Genomic DNA, 14,132 nt, shown 5'->3' on the forward strand with positions numbered 1-14,132 from the left:
AGAAAAAGACAATTTGGTTAAAAAGAAACAACCATATCTCTGTAGATGAAATGATTTAGCATGTAAAAATCTTAAAACTGCTAAATTCAAAACAGTTTGTCAGGGACTTTTGGGAAAGGCAGCAGATAAGAAGCTGCCACTGTGAATATATTTTAAAAGGTTAAGATAAAACAGCACACATATTCATATAAGAGAATGGGCAAAGCAAACAGAAATATGCCAAGGTATCAAACATCCCTGAAGAGGACATAGGCCACTAAAAACACCCTGGTCATGGCAGTGTCTTCTGTCTGGTATCCTCTATTGCAGTAAAGTGCTCCCAGAGACAGGCGCCATGAAGGTCCCTGAGTTTGAACAAGGGGCATGGGTTGTAGGAGAGCAACGAAAGTCTGGCTAAGATGGAAGCAGAGAAGACTGTGAATGACGGTCCAGGACACAGAAGCAGAAGTATGGCTTGGGAACCTAAGGCTGACATCAGAGTATTTATCAGATGTCCAAAATAGAGGAAGTGAGTAGTTTTCCTCTGTAATAAAATGAATGAAGTGTCAATACTTTCCACAATGTGAGTGGTGAAAGGAGTCATCCATAAACAGTCTAAGATTCTCACTTCACTGTTTGTGAAATATGCACACACACACACACACACACACACACTCACACACACACACACTTTTTTTTTTGGTCTTTAAATGTCAGTATCATAGTCTACAATGGTTTGTATTCGTCTTTTCCAAGTGGAATAACAATGAGTAACATAGTCTCACCTTATGCAAAATACAGTTTGATTTTAGGGTTTCCACTATTACAGTCCATCCTATGCCTGATCTGGGTGGGTTCATACAGTCCTGAAAGAAAAGTGAGTATAGCACATATAATATAATGTTTTTATAAAGAAAAACAACATTTTTTCTTGCTATTATGTCATAATTTTGTACATTACTATACAGTGATGTTCTTTGTAGTGTTTTAATAATATTTATCTATTTATTTGTTTGTCATGTTTTGGTACAGCTCCAGAGACTTAGGTCTGACTGGGTGACGTGAGATAATGAAGAAAAGGCAAATACACAGACACACAGAAAATACTGTCTCTGGGTGGACTGTTCTCTCTGATGGTGGTGATACTGCAGCATCTCCGAAGCTCAGGTGATACATTATATAGTCATGTACAGTTGAACTGAAAGGCAGATTATTGCCTACAGCTGTACAAGGAAGCAGGGTTATTACATACAAATAAACAAGGAGGCAGAGTTTATGTTATACAGCTGGATCAAGATGACAGGTTTAGCTAATCACGTTTGGAGCGGTCCCTCTAGTGGAGCAGTCTCTTTGCCATGAATATCAAAGGGTAGAAATCTATGATGGACATTTTCTGCACACCATGGTCACCATTCACGTTCAGACCAGAAAGGAAAGGCTTTGCCCTTTGTCCAAATGTCTGAGGCTTTGGGGTCTTTGCTCTGCCTGTGTCGTTAGCAAATGTTCACTCAGGACTTCACTCAATCAAGGCCTCCAGGGCTCCCTCCACTCTTGTGTGTATATACACACAAGGCACATATGTGGAAATAAGAGAACAACTTTTAGGAGTTTGTTCTCTTTCCACATGATGGTACCTTAGCCTTCAGCCCGGATCCCCAGGCTTGGCAGCAAGTGAAGCTACCAGCTGAGCCAACTCTCTGGCCCAAGAGTTATTGTTCTTACATCACTACCATAGGCAGTTTCAATCATAATCTGGGGTCTTGGAAGTAATCCTCTGTAGAAGGAGGAGCACAGCTGTCTTCTATCTTGCTCACTGACTGCAGGCATTCTTCCAACTGCTCTCAGGTTTGTCAACATAAACATACATGGACAGGATATCATCAGACTTTATATTTGACGTTATTTCATATTAGTCCAGTTCACATTTGACAGTTGTTTTAAGTAAAATTAATAGCAGTAATTCAATTTTGAACCCCAATATATTTTTCACCATTTGACTGATTAATGTTATTAATTGATGCATGATTCTGATTGCCAACATGCATCAAGTTCTATGCTTCTAAGATAGATGCCTGCAGTGGGATGTGAAATTCCCTTAGAGAGACACATCAGAGAATAGGCTTTCCGACCATGCCAGTGACTACAAAATTGCTTTGCACATTTTTGCTGTGATGAATGACATAAGGACCAGAATTTATTTCTGAAGGTTTATTGAATTTCCTGGGTGATTAACTCAGTCAGCGTTGAGTGCGTGTGGAGGCAGGGAGAGTTTCTCTGTATCTACGAGCTGAATGTCATCCAGAAATAATTATCACCAAAAGCAAGCCTGCAGTGCTTCCAGCTTCTGCTTTCACTGCTTATGACCACGCACAATATTCTAGATCCCTTCACAACCTTCCACAGAAAAGGAAGGAAAACAATGTGTGTCACTTTCAGCACTATGGAATTTGATTCTGTTATACCAATTCCCTGCTTCCTTCCTTGCCATTTCCACAAATACTAATATCAGCCTTAACATGTTCTTTCCTTTAATACCCCTCTCCATAAATTCTAGATCACCCATTTAAGATATGTCAAATGTTAGCTGATTTCTTGTTCCCCATGCTGGATTACCTTGCCCAGCCTTGACGCTAGGGGGAGGAGCTTGATCCTGCTTCAACTTGATGTGCCATATTTGTTCAAGCCCATGGGAAGTCTGCCCCTTTCTGAGTGGATATGGAGGAATGCTGGAAGGAAAGGGGATAGATGGGAATCAGGTGGCGGGGATGGGTAGGGGATAGGGCATGGTGCTGGGAGGAGAGGAGGGAGGGAAACCTGTGGTCTGAGGTTGGTATGTAAAATAAATGAAAAAAAAAGAAATATATTTAAAAAAAAGAAAAAGAAAAAAGACATGTGGAATGTTTCTTTTATAATCATGAAAGATTTATTCTAATGTACATGAAGTCTACAAAGTAGCCACAGTAGCCACATAACTCAGTTGGTAGACTGCTTGCCTTGCATGCATGAAGCCATGGGTTTGACTTTCAGCACTGCAAAGCCTGGGAAGAGTTGTACCCAGTCCCAATAGAATCGCGAGGCAGGAGGAGGTTAAGTGCTTCAAAATGATCCTCAGCTGCATAGGAAATTTTGAAATCAGATTGGGATACATGGGACCCTGTATCAAAATATTATAAACGAAAATACTAGAAAAATGCTGTATAATATATTGTAATTATAAAATAAATACTTAAGTCTGCACCCTTTAATAGTGGATACCACCACCCTGGAAAAATATGTGGTTGGAAATCAACAGCTACAGTTAATGACTCAGTTCTCAGGTGCTAGACTATAAACATAAAGAACAAAGGTAATATAATTATATATCTCACAGTATTCAGAAGCACACAGTTTGAATGCCCTGGTCATAAGAAAATGAGAAAAGCTTAACATGATTAACATGCTGGCTATGTTGGGCTGATCTCTGCTTGAATGTATACATTGATCATTGTATGCTTTGCCTCATGAATGTAAGCAATGCTATGTGGTAAACCAACCAAATACACCCAGTTTATTAAAGTATACTTAAGTTTGAAATATTTATTTTGTTCTTTATATTTTATTTATTTTCACAAATTGATATAACAGGACAATTTTTTTCTGATAGGCATTTGGTTTGTTTTTGTCTCTTAACTGCCATATATATTAAGTGCATTGCTTCTATAAACGAATGTGTACATGTATTTGCTTGACTCTGTCTTTAGAACTATATATTTGTATATATGCCTAGGAGTAGAATTTCTGCTTGTGTAATTTCCATACTTGACTACTGAAGAAGTGGCAAATGACTCTTAGCAACTGAGCCTGCTGTCTTGCTTCATTAATTACTTTCTCTTATTTTTGTGAGCTAAAATATATGAAAAAGATATTTAAGGGAGGGGGAGGTAATTACTGAAGGTACAATCAGGCATGGTTGTGATATTACATTGGCAGGAATTTGGGTAACTCGTCACATTTTGCCCTTAGTCAAGAGACTGATAAATGCTGCTACTTAGGATAAATGCCACTATTTAGCTCAGTTTCTCCATTTTATCAGTCTAGGAACCCCAGGCCACAAAGCAGTGCCATGGAGAATCAACATTGGCCTTCTTATCTCACTTACCCTAAACTCAATAAATTTCACAGGCAATTCTGTCAGGATGACTTTCAGCAACCGCATCCACAAGTAACAAAGAGACACAAAAACTCAATTTCTCAAAAACTCATTAAAGCTTGTGTGTGTGTGTGTGTGTGTGTGTGTGTGTGTGTGTGTTACGTACTTCTGGGTAAATCTGAGTTATATTTCCATATTGGATGTTTCTATATCTTCTTTGGATTTGTGATTTTACATCTTGAAAAGCAGATGGACCAAGTCTCTATTAATTCAACATAGTTCATATATAAGTAGTATTATCTTTTATGCTCTTACTCTGACACTGAAATGCTTTAATAAGTGAGGACTTGCCTTAGAGCATCTCTGGACATGAACTATGTATATTTTAGGCTGGGTTGTTTGTGAAGAACGATGAAGTTAGAGCCTTAGTAACTATATACTCTTGTATATTGTTATTTTGGCTGCTCTTTTAAAAGCATAACTGACATAAATGTGACCTTGCAAGCAGAAAGAATAAAATCATCCAGAAAATAATGGGAATTCCAGGTACTTAAAGAAATGAAGGGCAATAGTACAGTATCTAAAGTAACAGAGGATGATTTTAAAAAGTCTCTGTTATGGTGACGCCTCAACTAACTCGAGGGGAGATGAAACAGGGAAATGACTGCCACATAGATAGGGAGCTGGACCTTAAATACACCATGCCTGTTCATATGAAGTTCAAGATTGTCCATTAAGTTAAGACAATGCAACTGTGGTTAAGGGGCTACAGGTAAAAGGAAGTAACATTGATAGCTTCAGACGCTATGAGGTTTTCCCACATAAATAGTTAACCATAGGCAAAGAGATGAAAGCAGAAGTATTCTAACTGGGTTTCCCTCACACTCACATTTTTGTATAAATTCCTCAAAAATATTACAACCATTTTTGGGCAAAATCAGCCCATAATATTGACTTTAACTTTGCATAGTTTTTTATTTACACACACACACACACACACACACAACACATGCATTGTTCTGAAGTTTAACAGCAGTCTATGACTTGAAAAAAAAAATATAAGCTCCGAGACAAAATCTCAGGGGCCCTTGCAAAGAATTAAGACATCTTCAATGTCAGCACTCTGTGACTGTGGCCATTGCAGCTGCCCCTGAATTGCAAGGGGCCCAGCAGCTGTTTTAATTCACAGTTGTGGTTCAAAGGAAGCCTGACTCCCTAAGGCTTTCAGAACACAGAAGTCTGGAGAGGACTTCTAGTCCACATGAAAGAAAATAAACCTACAACCTGTACAGATTCCTAAAGAGGTGGTTGTTTCATAATCCTGAAGCTGGAGCCTCTTTTCCAGATGCTAGGAATTTAATAGCCTTCCTGGAGACTTTTAGACTAATGAGAACTTTTAAGTGCTCTACATTGCAGTTTTCTGGGTATGTGGGAAATAGTTTTCATATCTGGACCTGGTTTTTTTTCTGTAATTTCTCCAGGAGGCAGTTTTGAATGATGACTGTTGAGTTGTCTGTAACAGAGGGAAGGAAAAATGAATAAACCAGTTTTTCCTCTTTCCTTAGGATCATCTATCTAGTAACATGTTCTTGTTTCAGATCATCATCTACATCCAAATAGAGGTGATATTGGGTGTTGTTTTATCTTCTGGTGCCTGACTTGTATCACTTAACATTCTGTCCTCCAGTAAATCTGTGTTGACTAGAGCAACACAAACTGTAAACATGTACTCAAATATCACAATGTCTCCGGTAAATATTTCAGTTGTTCTTTACATTTTGTAAGTAAATTCAACATAACCACCTTCTTAAATACATTTGCAGTTTTGAACATTTTTGTTGGATGGTCATATTTTTTGTTGAAATCTTCAGTGGATAGAGCTGTAGCCCAATATTAATCCTGAATAAACTGTCTTCGCTGATAATTGACAAAGCCTTGTGTTTAAATATCTGCTTTCTATGATATATTAGTCAAGGTTCTTTAGAATTTATAAAATGAATCTTCCTATCTATAAAAAGAGGGTTTATTGCAATAATTTACAAGCTATGGTTCAGCTAATGTAACAGTGCCTGCATATGAACAGACGGCCCGAGAATTCTGTAGTTGTTCAGCTCATCAGGCTGGCTGTCTCATCTGGTCTTCAGTAAACACCAGAATTCTGAAGGAGTAAGCTCTCATACTAGTGAAAGAATGGGCTTGCACAACGTTTCCTTTTTCCCCCACATAGGTCACCAGCTGAAGGTATGACCAAGATTAGAGGTGGGTCTTCCCACCCCAAAAGATGTGGATTAAAGGTATTTTGTTCCTCCTCAAAGATCCAAATCAGAAGTGGATCTTCCCACTTCCAATGAACTAACTAAACAAAACTCCCTCACAGCTGTGCCCAGCCACTTTGGGGTTTTAGTTAAGTCCACCTGCAGTCAAGTCAACAGTGAAGAATAGCTATCATACGCAGAGAACCCCAATTAAAAGTTCCTGCCTACCTTTGTCTTGGAATCTTGGAAGGCAGAGAATTCCTTCCAAAGATTTGACCCACTTTCCTGATGACTATGTGTCTGACTTAACAGAACTTTATGCTGTATTGCCTCTGCTGCAGTTGCAGCATAGACATCGTGGTCCAGCCCACTCGACTGAGTTCTATGAAAGGATATGGCCCAGGGCAGAAGGCAAGGGGTATGAGATAGTGACATCACTCTGGTCCCTCCTGCCAAGTGAAAGGAAGGAACTTAAGTAACTTTATCTGCTCCAGTTTTTAGGCAGGTCTGCAAGTATGAAGACAGTCTCTCTTTCTTTCACTGCTGTGCTTGCCTGGAGGGCATGAGGGTGAGAAGAGTAGTAGAATATCTTCCAGGTGGTCTCCAAGGGATACTGTAGCTACATTGATGACCTTAATGGCCACCAGTAATTTTTAATTTCCTAACAGACATATGATTTTAACAGAGCACTAGTGAATACTACATATTTGTTTGGTGTTTTTCAAGATTAATTTGGCCTTTAATTAATATTCTTGTCTACTGAGAACCATAATGTTTAAATCCAATGTGCCAGGTGACCCTACTACAGCTTCACTGCAGAAAGAAGAAAGAAAGACTTATGACAGGAGCATTAGAGGACCATTAAGGGAAAGCTATTTCCTTCTGCCAAGAGAGGAATCTACTATATGGTAGAGGCATGCCTTTGTTGCCTCCCTTAATAGTTAATCCAGCTATGTCAACGAGGAAAGCTAATTCACCATAAGCCATGCTAAGAAGATGAGATAATGTACGTTTCCTTCCCAGAATTTCTGCTCTCTGCAGTGGAGCTGCAGCCACGTAGCTGAGTTAATTCTCCTTAGCTCTTTTGAGTCCTTACTTGTTTCTTTATCATTTTGTGTTTCTTCTTTTTATCTCTTTCCCATGCTTCTAGATATTTACCAAAGCCTTGGCATGCTTCTCAGATAGTTTAGACAGTCTGACTCTTTTTCTGAGTTTTTCCCCAACCCTAATCGGTTATGTGTCTGTTTACAAGTGGCGTGTCTTTCTCTCATTTTCTTCCCTATCTTCCTCCACTGAGCAACTGCCAATATTTGCTATGGCTCTGCTTTTGGCTTTCATTTAAATGCTAACAAAGCTGTCCTCGAGCCTTCCTCCAAATCCATTCCAAATTCCTTACTTAAGCAAACGAAGAACACCTAGAAGAGACTTCAATTTTCTTGGTAATATGTGGCAATCCAGATGTGAGTCCGACATTTTCTAGTAACAGAATTACCATGAAAATGAATTTGCAAGAGATCACCAATGGACTACTAGAATTATTAGGGCTAGTTGGCCCTTTCCTCAAATTAGTAATTCAAGGAAGTCCAGCCAAAGGACTGGTTCTGGGTGAGTTCCTTACATGCCTCACTAGGCAGCAGTCAAAGTTGACGGTTAGCTCTTTGTATGCTCATGAAGCCATGATACTGAAGGCAGATATCTGTTTCCCACACAACATTCTCTTTGTTTAACTTCTAGGAAAATTAATACAGCAAAGAACATTTGTATAGTATTCTTTTAGATACAAGTTTTATTCTATGACATTTCTTTAATGCAAATATTAAATAGCACCTTTTGTTTTGTGACCTACTATACAATATTCTGGTATTTGCAAGGGACAAAAGGAGAAGAATGAAGGAATGAATAGAATTGCCATTTTTGGTAACCATTTATAAACATAAATGCAAATGTGGAAATATGCCAAATGGTCAAGAGAAAACAAGCAAAAGTTTTCCATAAAAATAAACTCCATGGACAGAGACTATATCATATATACATATAGATAGATCTATATCTATACATAGATAAATATATATGTATATATACTAATAAGATATGTATATATGATATATAATACTAATAAAATAATCATAGTAAAGGAAACAATATGTTCTTGTAACTATTAATATCCTAGAGTAATTTTGCCTCCCTGTTTGTTGGCTTCCATTGCTAACTCAGGGACCATCTCAAGGAAAGCAAGCCTTTAAAGCATCAAAACTAGGTAACCTAGGAAACTGCTCAGACATCTATGTAACTCATGCCACTATTTCCCAAAATATATGTATGTCCTCTGTCAAGAAAAGATAATAGAAACCTGTTTTAAAAAAAAACTTTGTGTGTCATGTTACAAATGATCACAATTACAGTGGAACATGGTGCGCATCTTGTCTTCCGTCTGGGCTTGCTATGCATTTTGAAGAGAAAGCTACTGGAGAACAAAGAGATGTGCCTGCTTGCCTGTATGTACCATTGTTCCCTGTAACAATCCAGATCAATCATTCACTGTGTTACTACACAGCAGGCCTTGCAATTAGCCTTGGCTAACACAGTACTTTACTTTATATTATGAGAACCATCAACAAATACCGAAAAAGGCAGCAGCCTTTTCTCTTTCTTCCTGGATTCCCTGTAAATCCCTCTTACCCGCAGCTCCTGGGGGACCTCTCTCCCCCAGCTGGTCATTGGTCTTTTCAGAAAGTATACTTTTTCTAGAGCAGCTTTGCTTGTGTAATGAGCTCAGAATGGATTGTTGTCATTAGTCACAGGCTCTACGTGGAACTCTTAATCTTTCTGAAGGCATTTGGAAATAAAGTCCAAGAAATGGTCTTTGTTAGACTTAGATATTTATGGAGAAGGAGAAGCAATTGACCTCTATGTCCTTGAGAGAGGCAATTGGACTGAGGACATTTGACTCCTCTGGAATGAGCCATTAATCACTGGAGTGATTCAGATGCAAAGGGACAGTGCACAACACTCTGCAGAAGAAGGACTTTTGAATGCAAAAAAAAAGGGATATGTGGGGATATATCTAAATTTCATTTCTTTCAACCATGACCTAACTGACTTCTCAAAGCCCTTTTTAACAAAACATGGTCATGTGCTCATTGGCTCCCAGGGGGATTTGGTGTACAGTGGACATACTGGTCTTCAACTTCTTCCCGTCACAGAGCTACTCCCTGAGTTTAGTTATAATATATTTTGGCCATCAGTTTTTCATAGTTAAACTCTTACAACCATTCAGTAGCTGGATACTCATAATTGTTGATCCTGGCCAATGTGAGTGGTTCTTTGATACAAGCACCACATGCTTTCTTTCTCTACTTGACATGACATCCTGGAATAGATGCTTGGCTTTCTATGTTAAACCTTGAAAATCCCAGATGTTTCTTCATTATACGTCTTTCCATTGCTGAATGCTAGGAGATACTAAGTACAAGTGTCATTATCCTAACGCTTTTACTTGTCTTTTTACTAATCTTATGTATTAAATATTCAAAATGCTACTTGGGCAAAGTAAGGTTGTGTTCTACCTAATCTGCTATATTCTGAGTGCACTGATGCCCTGGGTAGCAGACTGTTTTCTAAGGTATAAAACACCCAGATTCAGGCAGACTGCAAACTTATAAATTTCTGAAATATATTTCAAGGAAAAGTGATGTGAAAGAATGGGTGCTGGAAACTGTGTTTATGAACCTGTCTCATAGATATATGACTCTTTCCTAATGCAAATATAGGCATCACTTAAGCTCCATGCAATTGCATCTACCTTATCTACAGACTGAATGAGAGAAGAAAGCTGCTCTCTAAGACTGGGCTACATTGTGCACTTCAACTCTTGGATTGCTATCTGCAGAACAGTAAAAGATCAAAAAAAAAATAGAAATAAATAAATAAAGAAAGAAAGAAAGAAAGAAAGAAAGAAAGAAAGAAAGCAAGCAAGCAAGCCCAGGGCACATTGGTTCACACCAGTTCTTAGGAAGTTATATCTTTCTTTTAATTGTAATTTCCTGTTATTCATAATATTTGGAGGTTTGTTGATAAATGAATAGAACCAAGAGTAGTGAAATTAGGAATGGCAAGGCTCTTCAGTATAATGGGATGTTTTCTTTTACAGTGTTTTAATAGCAAAACACATTGTGTCACTTAAACTATATTGATTCTTCTAAATTGCTTATAACAAAACATGTATGCATTGAGAAAGGGTTCACATAACTTAAAATGATCATGATTTTATTTTCTGAAATATGATTCACAAATATTTTTGTGGAATAGCCTGAACGAGAGCACAGAATTCCCATATCGTCCAGTTAATCCACAGTACCGTTAGCACCACCAATGAGAGTTGATTTCTGGTCCAGCTGATAAAGCACATAAGCACTTCCTTCTTAATGATCCTAGCCTGTGATTTCAGCTAGTGTGTCCTCAGCTCGAGATGACTGTGTTCTGTGGCTCTGGGAAAACTGAAAATCCCGGGCATCCTCTGTGCTTACCTTTTCAATTCTCCAATTCCATTGTTCCAGAAAACTGCCAATATTTTTATCTCCCTTTGGCAGAATATCTTAATTGGATTCCCTTCTAGACAAAGTCTTTGAATATTGGTTACTTATACTAGTAGGGTTCAGTTAATGTTCATCCATGAGTTTTCATACCTTCACAGATTATTTCTCTGTATCACTAAGTAATTAATATCCCAGTGTCTGGGCACAGTGCAATTTATTCACCTACTGAAGGACGTTTGTCTCTAAAATTTTCCTGTGCTGCATAATAGTATTATTAGCATTTTGTGTACACCAAATCTTCAAGTCATTTTGATAAAAACTTGAAAGTGTGATTATGTGGCCTGGGTGCTATCAGTGCCTATATGTTTATTATTCTAACTACTGGGTCACGGTTTTATAATTTTAATTAATATTTCCCTTAGGAAACATGAAGTAGATTATCTTTTTATGTTTTCATTCTCTCTATTCATATATGTTAAAAGTAAAATAGACCTGCCCTGTTTAACTGAAACACCAGTACTTGCTGTACCAACGATTTCATCTATCTGAAACACATTGTTCTCAACAGTGAGAATACCATTCTGCCCGTTATCACTCAAACATGCTTTTCCTTATGAAAAGCCATACTAACCTTTCAGTATGCAAAGTTGCAAAGCTCTTCTAAGTGGTGCAGGTTCTGACAGTAGAAATCCATGTTTTACTCCTGTACTTATGGGCTCACTTTGAAGTATTGATTGATAATCAATATTTCGCTAATCCTAGGGTTAAAGCTAAACCAAATTAGAAAGTTTCACATTATCACATTGATTATGCTAAGTAGTGTATGTAATATGTAACTTGAGATCTCTGGGAAACAGACAGCATAACTATGTCTGCACTGCATAGTTGAGAGAGAAAGACTTACACACTTGCATTCTTAAATCTGTATGATGAGAAAATAGAAACAAAACCTTGTTTCAGCATCCACTGGAATCTAAACTGAGATTTTCAGGATAAGTACAGTGAATGACTAGCTTCACAGTGCTTCTCATAAATGAAGATAGAAGCAACAAACATCAAAATGCTAGTTAACAACGAAGATTCATATCTGCACCATGTATCTTTTAGAGTGGAGATGAAGGCAATTTAACTCCAATTTTATTGTTTTATCTTATGTAACATTTTAAACAATTCATTTAAATTCTGGAAGTTTCTAATTAGGAGTAAAATTATGTAAAACACAGTTTATAAGTTATTTGGTTTTCAAATATCTTATACATGAAATTGTGTGATGTTTCTACCCATAATAAACATTAATAAAATTTCATAGCCTCAGTTAGGCCTGGTGGTACAGAACTGTAATCTGAGCTGCTGGGAAATAGAGTCAGGAGCATCAGTAGTTCAAGGTTGTGAATGTGAGATTATTGGGAACTGGGTGTGAGACACTGTCAAGAAAGTGAGAAGAAAGAATAAGAAAGGGGCACTTGTAAATTTCATCACTAGAGATCAAGACATGTGTTATTGTTTGTTTTAATCTACAATATCAGGACAGTGTCAGAACATCTGCACAAACATTTGAGAGAATTATAATAAACCAGGGAGTTAGAATCCCAGAGTTAACACAGGTAAGTGAATTTTATAGTTAAAGTGTGTCAGCCCTAAAGTGTTTTGTTATCAGTAACAAAAAAAAAAAAAAAAAAAAAAAAAAAAAAAAAAAACCCTGAGAGTACTTCATGCACAGTGACACAGGAGTCAGAGTATTGAGGATTACTTTCATTTCTGGCTCTGCACATGATTTTTCTATCAGTGTGCTCCTTAACCAAGGCAAAATGCACATGACTCCGAACAGCAAATGATCTGATTGGAGATGTAGCATTAGGACAATATATTACCAACCCACCAGCACAGTCCCTTTACACAGAATTCAGTAGTTGTCACAAACATACACATAAATGCCAACTGATGTAAGAGGAATGAATAATGTATTAGAGTAATTTGCAGTTATAACCAACTTTGACTTGAAGTCCTAAATCCAAAAAACTAAGCAGATATTACTGCAAATGAATTTGGGAATCTTTCTCTACTAAGTATGTTACGAAGCAGAACTTTCCAGAAGATCATCTGAAATTACACATCTAGGCTTATTTCTATCAGCTCGTATTTATTCTTCCCACATATAAAGTATAATTTTTAGCCATACTTTGTAAAGAAGAGAGTACACTTGTCTCATAGGGCTTAAAGAACTTTAAGTGTAAGAACATGTAATTTTTTCCCCTGCCCAGGTCTTATCCTAAATTTCTTCTTAAAGATACCAAAAGAGCTAATGTTAGAGTTTGTTGGTATAGCTCAATGATAGCACATTGCATGGATTATGTTCCAGGTTCCAGTAACAAGAAGAAGGAGGAGAAGGAGGTGGTCATGGAGAAGGAGGAGGAAGAGGAGGAGGAGGAGGAGGAGGAGGAGGAGGAGGAGGAGGAGGAGCAGGAGCAGGAGCAGGAGAACAGAAGGAGGAAGAGGAAGAGGAGAAAGAAGAGGAGGAAGAAGAGGAGGAAAAGGAAAGAAAAAAGAAAGAAGGAAAGAAAAACATAGCAAGGCAAACCATAATGACCTAAAGAAAATAGTAATAGTCAATAGAGAAGAAATGATTTAAGCATATAGGAAAGAATTCAGGGAAATAAAAATATTAACTTTATAATGCCTGTGTTTGCTTAACTCATATATATGTATATATGAAGGGTTTGGTGGAATATAACCTGAATAATAATTTGTTACAATCCCAGAGAAAAGAGTCAAGGATTAATGCTGTTTTCTACTTCAATCATTACATTAGGGAAGTAATTTCAAAGCACACTCTTGGCATGGTTTTATTGTTGAAACATGAATAAATTGCAAAGAGGGAATGAGAGTAAAATACATATATATGCTGTTGGTCTGAGCAACCGGCAAGCCTTAGCTGAATGATATGATAATATCTGCAAGGACCACAGAGGTGCACATATTGGAAATTTGTCCAAATGTTGGTAACGTTTTAGGAGGTTGTATAAACAAATGATGGAGAGCCTACTGGAGAACGGTCACCAAACACAGGTCTTTAGAGTATCTTGTAACAGGCGATTCCCATCTCTAACTCTGTTTCATATTTGCTCCTTCTGCTATCCTTTGCCACCTGGTTCTGCCCCCATAGTGTTTTGCTGACAAGGGAATGAACCATCTGAAACCATAAGCCAAAGAGAAATTCTTCCCCCATTGAGATGC

This window comes from Alexandromys fortis, unplaced genomic scaffold (genome assembly GCF_014885135.2).
Source record: "Alexandromys fortis isolate MF-2015 unplaced genomic scaffold, M_Fortis_MF-2015_v1.1 scaffold_7, whole genome shotgun sequence".
Classification (NCBI taxonomy): Eukaryota; Metazoa; Chordata; class Mammalia; order Rodentia; family Cricetidae; genus Alexandromys; species Alexandromys fortis.